Genomic DNA, 12,541 nt, shown 5'->3' on the forward strand with positions numbered 1-12,541 from the left:
TATCTCAATCCCTGCGTCCCCAGGAACCAGGGTGGCTCACCCGAGGCTGCTAGCCTCTAGCCTAACCACCACCGATTCTCCTGGAGTTGGAGCCCCTGGACTTCGGAGGTTCCCAAACCCCTCACCTCAACTGCGTTTTCTGTGACAAATACGGCTGCGTTTTGTTCGATTTCAGCCAGGTTCTGATCTAGTAGCCCATCCAGAAACTTGGCGTCTGTAGTTAGGATGATAATGAAATCAATCAACGACCTGCTTTTAGGGGACAATTCTTACTGGCTTGTCCGGTGAATTAAAATGAGAGGGGCTTGAAACACCTGGGGACAGAACTCCTTAGGGTTTTGTCATGTAGACAGCCAGTTTTGTGTCCGTACATCCCCCATTTCCAACTTAAAGCTGTCTTCCTTCTTCCTACCACACATGCATGACTTCCTCACCGGAACAAATCATGGGGTCCGTACATAAATGAATTGCACAGGAAGACAAAAAAAAATATGCTGTTTTCCCTGCTCGGTGCAGATGTCAGTCGGCATCCAAGCATTCGGAGGATGTGATGGATGTTGCATACACAGCAAAGTATGCTGTTAGTGTATTAGCTACGGTGACCTATTCTTTTAGGCTCTTCAGAGAAATAAGTATCATTTGCAATGGCTTAAGTCACACGCTGGCTCTGTCGTTTTGTGTAATTAGGGATGGCCGTTTTCTCGAGGGGGGCAGAGATTTGGGCTGGTGTTTCTTTGTCCCCTCCCCATGCTCCCACCCCCAGAACAGCTCCATTTCTCTAGCCCTCAGAACGCTAATGGCCTTTGGACAGAGTCAGGCACTGAAGCAGAAGGAGCAACATGGAATATGAGGGTAACCAAGCAGGGAGACAGGCCCAGATGACATGTGCAATCAGGTCTGTGAACGGAGGAGAGCTGAGTGACAGAGCTGTTTGCTGAATGTCCTACCTGTCCGTCACCTGGTGTCAGATGCCCCCTTGGATATCGGCCTCTTATTTTTTCCCCAGAGAACAGAGGCCCTACTGACACGAAAGCTTATGCATTTTGACATGTCGGAAGAGAAAGTGATGAAATAAAAATTTTCCTGCCACACGGGGTGAAGGGATTTTTAAATGTGTAATTGTTTTGAGCATTTGCCTCTTTCTAGCACTACCCTTTTATCTACTGCTCCTAGAAATGACTTCATTGAGCCGACTCTCCTCTTGCCCCCCCACAGGCTGTTTTCAAAGCCTGAGCCACACGGCTTCGCTTCATTAGCGTCTTTGTTTGTGTACCAGCATCATTGATGATATCAGTTATAGCTCTGGGAGTTTGGTTTGTTCATACATTAGCCGTCATTAGGAACAAACAGCAAACAGCTTTTCTCGGGAGCAAAGCCCATTTCTGCACTGACAGAGCCTAAGAAATAGAGTTCCTTCTAGGTACTCTTTATGCCTGACACCAGGCTTTCTCTTACACCAGCTCCGTTATATTCTCCTGAGCTGGGGTGATGAATCCTTACACCAGTGGAGAAAAGGTTGTTTATAAGATTCACAAGAAGAATGCTTCTCACTACCAGGACCTAGGAAGTCCCGGACTTACCGTTGTGTGACTCAGATGGATCACATTGTTACATCTTATCTGTGGCATCCTGAGACTAAGTGAAGTCTTGGTTGTCAACATTTCAATTCTCACAGTGAAATTTTTTTTAAGTATGTATTTTAAGAAAGATCTTTGATCTGCTATCTAATCAATGATGGATTGTGACAATGAAAATCAAACCACTCTCTTGCTAACATTTGAGGGCTGTAATTAAGCACAATTCTAAGTAATGATTACTTTCTCGAGAGAATTTCCTGTGGTTTTATTTGAGTGCTGACAGACCAGCTTCTGAGGAGTTTAAGACCTTGGATATGCCATCACTGAGTCAAGCCCTGCACCCCATTTGTGTCCCAGTCATCTAAAGGTCATCACATTGCCAGGCAATTCATCGATTCCTGAATTGTCAGTCCTTTCTACCAACTAACTCCTATTTGCTTTCTGTTTGCTTGATTTCTTAAGCTAAGACCACTGATAAACCAAAAATGGCTCCAAAACAACAGATTCCATGAAACACACAGAAACATGGCCGCATATCTACTTCCTGTCTTTCCAGTGTATCTTTCATCATCTGTAAATGGTGAGGGAACACTTTATCTGTGATCTGAACTGTCCTATTAATAAGTGACCCAAAGGATTAGCCATGTTTTTGTAGTCTGATGTCTCCTATACCATAATAATGACAGGAACAAGTCTTCCTTCTGCCAACAGACCACATCTGTTTGAACTCTTCCTTCTGTGTGGTCCACGCAGATCACTGTGCCTGGTGTGGAAGAAGTCCTTCGGGAGCACATTCCCAGATCTAGGGGAAAGCCCGATGCCATGCAGAACTCTCTTTGCAATTTGCCAGTTGCTGGAGTAGCTCCCTTCCCCATGAAGAAGCTGGTGCTTGGGGACAAGCAATGTTTGTGTTCTCTGTCACAATATCACACCCTGGTGGGTGTGATGTCTGCCACTAATTTGCAGATTTGTCTTTCCCTGCAAGGCTTGATTTTCTGAGGTTATCTGATGCATCCTAGATTTGATGTCGACAATTCAGCTGAGCTACCAGCAGGCAAACATGGTCTAGACCAGGACTTAGCAAACTTCTTCTGCAAAGAGGGATAGTAAATATTTTCAGCTTTGTGGGATATATGGTTTCTGTTACAACTACTCAGTTCTGCCATTGTAGCGCAAAAGTGTCTACAGATAATGAGTGTGGCTGTGTTGCAATTAATTTTATTTACAAGAATAGGCAGTGGGCTAAATCTGGCCCATGGTATACATACAACATGTCAGTCCCCGCTCTATAAGAGTTGTCTCTAAGTTTTTTAATTGTGTATGCTATCCATTAAAACAAAACACTTTTAAGTTTATATCCCCTGCAGCATTCATATGAATAGAACTTTAAAAAAAATCAATATAGGGGCATCTGGGTGGCTCAGTGGATTGAGTGCCCAGCTTCAGGTCAGATCATGATCTCAGGGTTCAGAGTTCAAGCCCCATCTGGCTCGATGCTATCAGTGTGGACCTTGCTTCAGATTTTATGTCCTCTCTTGCTGTCCCTCCCCTGCTCGCTCTCTCTCTCTCTCTCTCTCTCAAAATTAAAAATAAATATTAGGGGTGCCTGGGTGGCTCAGTCAGTTGAGTGGCCGGCTTCGGCTCAGGTCATGATCTCACAGTTTGTGAGTTCAAGCCCTGCATCAAGTTCTGTGCTGACTGCTTAGAGCCTGGAACCTGCTTCTGATTCTGTGTCTCCCTCTCTCTCTGCTCCTCCCCCGCTCATGCTCTGTCTCTCTCTCTCCTTCAAAAATAAATTAAAACATTAAAAAAATTTTTTTAAATAAACATTAAAAAAATGTGATAGAGATGCTATAATGCTTTCAAGTATAATTTTTATTATAACTTCTTATTATCACTACTTAAGATTTAAGAAGCAAAAGATTTAAGATTTTTAAGATTTAAAAGCGCAAAACATACCATGGTCTAGGCTCCCAGTTAGTGACAGCAGATTTAAACTCATAATTCAAACAGTCTTCTTGATAATTTCAAATTTTTTTGGCTAACTTGTTAGACCCAACTACATCTTAGTCTTATCTTGTAATGTTGCTGGCAAAGAATTCAAACTATGTCATATTTTAACAGACTCATATTGTTTGCTCTGTACTAGGCACTGTCCTGAGTGTTTAAAAAATATTAACATATTTAATTTTCATAAAAGCCCTGTTGGGTGTATACTATCATTACCCCCTTTTCACATGTTTGAAACTGAAACATAGAGAGGTTAGGTAACTTGCTCAAAGCTACGTGATTCTAGGTGGCTGGCTCCAGAATCCTTATTCCTATCTACGGAACTCAGCTGCCTCTCCCACTTTCTCCTATGCCCTTCTACTTTTACTACTGCAAGCAAAATTCAGTCTACACTTTCTTTTCAGGGGTATTTTAAGTTCCTTGTCTATTTAGGGTAAGCAACTTAAGGGAAAACTAGGTAATGTGGTCACTGTTATGGGCTACACACTGAGTTCCCCCAATACAGTCAAGTCCTACCCCCCAGTATGTATAAATGTAAACCTCTTTGGAAATTGGGCCATTGTAGATGTATTTAGTTAAGGAAAGGCCATGCTGGAGTACGGTGGGTCCTTATTCCAATAGTCTGGGGTCCTTAGAAGAGAAGGGACACAGACACACCGGGAGAAGAGAGCTGGTGACAATGGAGGTGGAGATCGAAGCGATGAAGCTACCAGCCAAGAGACAGAAGGGCTGCCAACAAGGAAGAGAATCTGGAAGAGGCAAAGAAGGGTCAGAGGCAGCATGACCCTGCTGATATTTTGATTTTGGATTTTAGCCAGCAGAAGTATGAGACAATAAATCTCTGTTGTGTCAAGCCACCTAGCTTGTGGCTTTGTTATGGCAGCTCTAGGAAATGGATACTCTCATCATGTCCGAAACTAATGGAATGTCCCCTTTGTGCACCAGTAACCCAACGTGCCGCTTCTCCGAAGTTCTTTTCTCAAGTAATAGCATTTTAGTTTACAATCTTCTTGATCATACAAGCTAGAAACTTGAATTTATTACACTTATCTTCACCCTTCACACTATACGAGCCACCAAATTGTGTTAACTCTATCCCCTCCTTCAACTTAACATCTTGGCCATTATATCAACTTCCAGAGCAATTTTTTTCTTCACTTTTTTTTTTTTTGAGAGAGAGAGAGAGAGAGAGAGAATCCCAAGCGGACTCTGCAATGTCAGCACAGAGCCCCATAAGGGGCTCAATCTCATGAATCATGAGATTATGACCTGAGCTGAAATCAAGGATCAGATACTCTACCCACTGAGCCACCCAGGTGCCCCTCTTCACCTTTCTGGATTTTTAAAATTAATTTATTTATTTTGAGAAAAGCAGAGAGAGTGTGAGTGCACTGTTAGCCCAGAGCCTGGTTTGGGCCTCGAACCCATGAAGCTGTGAGACCATGACCTGAGCCAAAACCAAGAGTCAGATGCTTAACTGACTGAGCCACCCAGGTACCCCTCCTCTTCCCCTTTCTTATATTTCCAATGAATTCTTATCTCTGCTACGATGATCTATCTTATTAAAGAACTTACAGTAACAATAGCTACCGTTTACTGAGAGATTCCCTTGCACCTGGAACTAGGTTAAGCTCTTTCACATGTATTTGACCTTCACATTAGGTGGTGACGACTATCATCTTCATTTTAGGAATGCAAAAAGTGGTGCCCAAGTTTGCTAGTTTATCACATGTCAGAGCTGGAATTTCATGGCTTACTCACTCTGCCATACTCCTTGTAATACACCACCGCACCTCCTTAAGATGGGAAATACTGGAATGGCATTCAGGCCAAGCCTAAGCTATGTCTCCAGGCTTATTTCCCTGCACGTTCCTCTACAACCCTCTGCCCCAGGCACACCAGGTGACTCATCATTCCCTGGACATGTGGATTCACTTTCCTGCCCTTATGGCTTTGGTTATGCCTTTCCCTCAGTCTAAACACCCAACACTACCCACAGCCCTTTGCCAATGCCAGCCTTACCGATGGCTTCTTTCTCCAGCACACTAAGTCAGAATTACCTGTCCCTTCCACTGGATTGCCTGCTTAGGCAATTTACATGCTAGCTATTTACATGTATCTTTCTCCTGTGGTCTCAGTGGCCTCCATTCAAAGACTAGGTCATTTAATTCTGTCATTGTTTTCATCCCATTTTTATAACAGTGCCTAAGTAACTGTTGGTCTGAATGGCTAATAACGGCAGTAGTAATCATGATGGCAATGTTAGCAAGTCTTTGTTAGCCATTAATACTCAACAGTTTCAGGGGTGCCTGGGTGGCTCAGTCGATTGAGCATTGGACTTTGCCTGAGGTCATGATCTCACCGTCTGTGAGTTCAAGCCCCATGTTGGGCTCCATGCTAACGGCTCAGAGCCTGGAGCCTACTTTAGATTCTGTGTCTCTTTCTCTCTCTCTGCCCCTCCCCCACTCATGTCTGTCTGTCTGTCTCTCTCTCAAAAATAAATAAACATGAAAAAAATACTCAACAGTTTCAGTCATGTTTGAAAAATACAGTTTTTAAATTAAAAACATTGTAACAGTTTTTCTTTTCCCACAACTGAAATTTCTTAATCTGTTCACCTATTTTGATGGAATATGAGAAGCTTCACTTGAAATACCGATCCGTTTCTATCCAGTCTGATGATCTGTGTGATAGATTCATTTATTATGTGGTAACATCAAAATCTGTCCAGTCTTCTGCAGAAATGAAATGCTCCCGAAACTGGGGGGAGGGAGGATGGATATCCAATTTGTTTCCTACTCTGCAGAAGATATTTCCTTCGTTCCTGGATCTTGAAGCAGGTCTGCTCTGTGAGTGATTTTAGGTCATGTCCCAGCTGGTTTGGACCTAACCTAGGACTCAGTTACATTTCATGATTGGGGATCAAACTCAGTTGAAAACAGTTCATGCACCTCACTGCTTCCACTGTCCCGGCAGCTTAATCCCAGCCTTCAATTATGGTGGAGTCTCAGAGAACTGACATAAGATCAAATTCCATGCTTCTGGGCAAGCGGAAGGAACCCAGAGAAGAAAACAGAGAAGAAATTAAATGAGCCCCATGGGAGATCAACCCTGAGTGGACATTCTGGCAAAATGGCAGAATAACTTTCTGCTTAAATAAGAAACTATTTAGAAGTCAGTTACGTGTGAATGATTAACAAAAATAGTTGTCAGTGCGGGTGCCTTCATAAAGAACAGACTGAAGAAAATGATTGGGAAATAATTAAAACAGTATATCGCACAGAGAAATGTTATTCAAAAAGCCTCTCGGGTTCTTTAATTTTTTTCCAGGCGCGAAAAATATCCCTGTTTCTGCCCATAATTTGAAATATCTAGAATGTTGAATTTATCGACAGAAAGTGTACTTACCATCTAATCAGAGAAATCTTAGAGGGAAAAGAGTGCTGTACACATCATAGGTCCCCTAGAGACTCAACTGCTCATAACTCTGCATGAATGGGGGGAAAGTGCCATATTCCCATTAAAGAGCAACACAGTTGGTTAAAGAATGAACAAAAAGCAGCATTTCTTCATTAGTGTCATTGCAGGAAGCTGATGCTCTGAAAGCTGGAGGCCATCAAATGGGATATTGCAGCAATAAAACAGAATGAAAAAATGAAATGCTCCATTCTCTTGTCAATCTCATATGCTTGTCTCTTTCTTGTTAATATACCAGGCGCTACCCTGGTAAGCTAATGTGTATTTGCAGTTTCGTTTTGTGCTTGGTAATTGTGCTATGGGCACTTACTCATTTGACAGAATTTGCTTTAAATGAAGGAAACTGGCAGGTTGGAAGAAAAAAAACCCAATGTTGCCAAATCACCAATTAAGGAAACTGCCAGAGGGCAAACTGGTCCTGAGACTGGTATCTGTAAAGATGATATAATGATATTGCACTGCAAGAGACATTTTGAGGAGCCACTTAATGAAGGACAGAAGAGAGGTGGATTACGGGGCGGCTAAGATCGACGACTGCCAGATTTAAACCACAAAGATAGATACGACAGGGTACAGCCGTTTTTGCCGTTTTTGTCCAAGATTTTGGACCTCTAAACAACAAATATATCCAACTGTGATGCAGTTGACGGGAAGGCTGATTGTTCTTCTGTAAACAGGGGAAAGTTGGATTCATAATCCACTCTCTTTAAAACTCCTTATTCGGAAGGGATGTCACCTTAATCGGCAGGAAGGATATGACAATGAAGTCATAATCCTGACCCACCTTCTTGGACCTCGGTCTAGCGAAGGAATAGGCACACAGGCCTATGATGCTTTGAAGGATGAAGCAGAATATTCCTCTTTCTCCATTGAGTCACCCATCAGCCGCCTATAGGTATCAGGGTGGCCTTTCTGTCTCTATGTTCCTCACTCTTCTTCCCTACGGGAAGTATCCTTGATTTGGTTCCATTTCTCCAATTTCCCCCCAGGACCCAGATCCATCTGGCAGTGGGGGTGGGGGATGTGGAGGGTGGTGAGGCGGGGGGGAGGACAGCATTCAATCCTGAATGCCTGGAATTGCTAAGAGGGTTTTCATTCCTTCACATTCATAAAGACAGGTATTTTCTTTGGTTTTGCTACTGTGATTGCTTCTCAAGGATAAACTTCCATGAGTTATTACATGAACCCCATCCTTATCTCTTTCCTCTGTTTTGCTGAAGATCCCCTTCCAAGAAAGGATACAGGAGGAAAAGATGAGGGAAGAAAGCCCCATCTTGCCCTGGAGGACACGCATGGAAATCGTGGGGTGAGCCAAGTCCTGAGAAATTACTGAGAACTTGAGGGTAATTTCTGATGAATTACTGAGAACCTCTGCTTTGTGTGGTCACCAGTCCAAAGCTCTCATGTCTTTAACTCTGCTCTATACTAACTAGTTCCCTGATTTGCAAGAGCTGCCCTAAATCACCTAGCCCTTGCCCTGAAATACCAAAAATATCCCTCCATGATTTCCCTCCCCTGAGAAACCGCTAAGACCATCAACATGGTACTCCCCTGAATTTCAGGAAGTCTAACTTAGCTTTGCTTGATTGAAAGTTTCTTCTGGTGGCCCTTTTGGGGATTGACAGAACAATTCAATAATTTTCCATAACAACTGATGTCTCGACTACTTGGTAATTTCTGTAGTCATGCGGTCTGTGCATAAACACTTCCTTTTTCTTTTAATGTATCTGAGGATAAGACCCAGAAATACAGCAATAGCCATGACTGAAAGGTCATGCACCTTAAAACACTAATAAAGCATTAAAGGAAAGTGTTCATCTGAGCAGTGCCCAGAGACCTGAGGGGGTGGCACTGATATTGTAATAGACGAGTTGAGATTTGGATACAGATAGGAGTAAGGTTTTGTAACCTCACCTGAGTCCCTGGGCTCTATAAGCTAAAGTTCCTCCTAGAAAAAGAGCTTACATCATGTCAGTGCCTGGGGATCAGATACACACTGAATTGTCTGGCAAACTAGGAGTGGAAGGATGCACTAAGGGAGCCAAACTACAGAGAAGGGCACAAAAGTTCATCGTGAGATGAGAGGACATAGTGAATGAGCATCTGTGTCCAGGGTCAACAGGTATATGCAGCCCTTGGTGCTTGGACCTACCCACGCCCCGTCATCCTGGGGGCACACCACACTCTGGGAAGTAGGCGCAATGCAAAGAGCCCTCTCACTGGGTTTAGCAACCCCTGGGGCCCAAGAAACCCTGCTGTGGTTGTTCCCCACAGGGAGAGAAACAAAAAAATGTTTCTCTGGCCCCACCCTTGGCAGATCAGAGGGTTGAGGCACAGAAAACTGGAGCAACAGGGGCTGAGTATTGTAACCTCGAAGGGCAGGGACCCACCGAGGGGGTGGGCCTGAAACATGAACATATGGAACTCCTTGCCCCACTTCCAGAGACTCCCAGAAGGGCTTTGGGGTTACAGTTTTACAAGGAACCGGGATTATTTTTAGGAGTTATCCAAACCAAGAATGAACAAGATTTCGGTGTGAATCTTAAGGAACCCCAAGCTTGAGCCCACAGGTTGATGATGCTTGGAGAGATCTGAGTCACATGGTACAAAATCACTGATTTCCTGGAGGAGTCTTGGTGGGAGGGAGGTGGCCGGGGTGGGGGGGGGGGGTGGCTGTGCGTGCCGATGCAAGAGATGACCAAACATAATTGTTGCAGTCTGGACCTCTTTGCCCACTGAATTCTTAATCTCCATAGACTGATCATGCTGGGGAAGCAAGCGGTCAAAAACAAAAGGTGGTCTAGAATAATAGAAGCCAGTGGGACCTGGAATGAGCATAGGAACACACTTGTGGCCGAGATCCACAACCTGAAATGGTCTGTTAAGAGGGTGTTATCACTATGTAGGATTCTCTATGCCTGCACACATCCACTCCCCGTGGGCTGGGGACCCAGGAGGCAGAGCAGTTATGACCTCTGTCTCTGCACCTGAGCGTAGGGAAGAGGAGTTGGACACAGTCTGTGCTATCTTGCATTTACCTCTGTTGGCTCCACATACTGACGTTAAGGATCTGTCCCAGGTCTTCCAGGGCAGTGCTCCTTTAAAGGGTCTGCCCTGCCGGCCTGGGAGGATGGTAGGGAAAGGGAAAAGGGCTGAGGAACCACGCCAGTGTTACTGCTCCCATGCTAACCCTCAGCCAGTTGTGTGCCTTTGAATGAGCCCATTTGTCTCCCTTATTTATCTTTTTCGTTGACTATAGAAAAAGGAACTAATCCCTACACTCTGTGTGACACACTGATGGCTCACTCTGCCCTTCTTCTAGGAAGACACAGTGCTGACAGGCTGTCCTACCTTTCCCCACCTTCTCTGATGAAGATGTGACAAAGTTCTCAACAGTGAAGTGTGATGGGAGTGATGGGTCCAATTCCCAGTGTGGTTTTGAGACCAGACCAGGAGGGGTCATAGGCTTTCCCCTTTCCACTTGCTGCAACCCAGATGAGGTACCCTCTCAAAATTAGAAGAAACAAGATGGAGGGGCATCTGGCTGGCTCTGTGGGTGGAGCATGTGACCCTTGATCTTGGGGTCTTGAGTTCAAGCCTCACATTGACCATACAGCTTACTTTAAAAAAGAAAGAAAGAAAGAAAGAAAGAAAGAAAGAAAGAAAGAAAGAAAGAAAAGAAAGAAAGAAAGAAAGAAAGAGAAAAGAAAAAAAAAAGAAAGTAGATAGAGAGGATCCAGGTCCCTGAATAATTGTGGGGAGAACTGCATGCTGAGCCAGTCTGTTTACATTTACATGGGGAGGATATAAAGCATCTGGTGTGAGGTATTGCATTTTGGAGGTTCCAAAGGTTAACCTTATCCAGGTTGGGTATATTTCACCAAACTGTTGGAAATCAAAGAAAATAGAGGATGTGATATCCCCTTATAAACTAATGTGTCTTACAAGTAGATTATGACTGCCACATAATTGAATGAGCCATCAGTGGAAGCAACAACTCTGAAAAACTAAACATACTACTGGCAAATGGAATCATCCAGTCTAATCTTACTACACTGAGCAAAGGAAGCAAGGGTGATAGACACACGTTGCTCTCTGAGCGTCAACCCTCTCTTCCTATTAACAGCTCTTCTTCTCTTTGGGGAGTCTTGGAGGTGGCCTCCCAAGACATGAAGACTGAGGGGCCACATCCCCTCTCCCCGCTTCTGCATATAACCAACCTAACATGAGGATGGCTGGAGTTCATGTCCATCATGCTTCAGAGTGGCAGAGGTGGACCGGACTGTGCCTGGGGCCTGCCCTTTGCTGCCAAGAACCTTGGCTCATGCCCCAGGCGGCTGTCAGCTCTCCACATCTGAGCTCACTCACAGACAGAACTTCAGCAATTAAACAATATCTGTCTCCAGAATCTCCCAGTTCCCTTCATTACAGCCCTTCACGAATCCTCTCAACATCCCTGAGAAAGTGGAAAGCAAGTATGTCTTTCCTAACCTGACAGCAAGCAGATGTTTGGGGAAGGAATTAGCTAGCACACAAGAGCCTCCAGGAGCAGAGGAGAACTTGACTCAGGTGCCCTGGGCATCTGCAACTGACCAGGGCTTCCTGGCCCACCTTCTTCCTATAATATGTGTCCCTTCTGCCCCTGCTGGGCCAAGGTCCTTGGCATTCCCACTGTTGGAGATTAGAGACTCATTCCTTTGTATTTCCCAGGAATTCTCTTCCTTCAAGATGGAAAAAGTCCTGGGGGAGGGGCTCCATGTTTCTTTATTACCTAAGATGCTGAGTCACAATGCAGGCTTGGAGCCTCTGGAGGAGGGGCTACCAATGACAGAAGCCATTTCTTTCCCCACAGTAAAGCCCAGGCATGCTCTTTCCATTTGCCACACTTGGTCCCCAGAGCTGAGGGGGACGCAAGTCAAGAACATTAATTGCATCCCGATTTCTAAATCCCCTCTGTTTACTGCGATTTAACCTCCCCAGACACAGATTTTTGCTTCAGGTGCTTTTCTGTTGGTCTCATTTTCCCCATTTTATTGTCTCCTCATTCATACTTTTCCTGTTGGTCACTGAGCAGTGCAAATGACAGAATCTTTCCCAATAGCCCCAGAAATGTGAGGTGGGGAGAGAAAGAAAGAGTGTGCACCCCTGGACGCAGGAGACAAGCAGGTTTCTGATCTGGGCGCTCTGACATCACAGCCCCCTGCAAAAATGTTGTACACAGGCTTTACCTTTGATTCACACGCAACCCCCAAACTGACAAGCTTATACCAGACAAGGCATAGTCTGAATGCTTTCGACGCGTTGTTAGAAGCAGAGATCTTTTCCTTTCCCCCCAACTTTCTGACACACTTTTGTTGGCTTCTGATCTTGAAATTCTCCCCCTGCCCTAGGCTCTGATTCTCCCAAAGCCCAGCCTCTCCTCCCAGCCTGTGATCGCCTGACCATTCTTTGAGATGAGTGTCATTTACTTCTTTACA

General features: G+C 44.5%; 1 long non-coding RNA gene across 1 annotated transcript; it reads right to left on the minus strand.

Annotated features, from left to right (window-relative positions):
• Positions 1-6,120: 6,120 nt before the first annotated feature.
• Positions 6,121-11,785, minus strand: LOC131488482 (uncharacterized). Its single transcript, XR_009250227.1, has 3 exons — positions 11,556-11,785; positions 10,103-10,186; positions 6,121-6,628 (listed from the first exon to the last, which is right to left on the minus strand). It is a non-coding gene; the product is annotated as an uncharacterized LOC131488482 (long non-coding RNA).
• Positions 11,786-12,541: the final 756 nt, after the last annotated feature.

The sequence above is a fragment of the Neofelis nebulosa genome, chromosome 10 (genome assembly GCF_028018385.1).
Source record: "Neofelis nebulosa isolate mNeoNeb1 chromosome 10, mNeoNeb1.pri, whole genome shotgun sequence".
Lineage (NCBI taxonomy): Eukaryota > Metazoa > Chordata > Mammalia > Carnivora > Felidae > Neofelis > Neofelis nebulosa.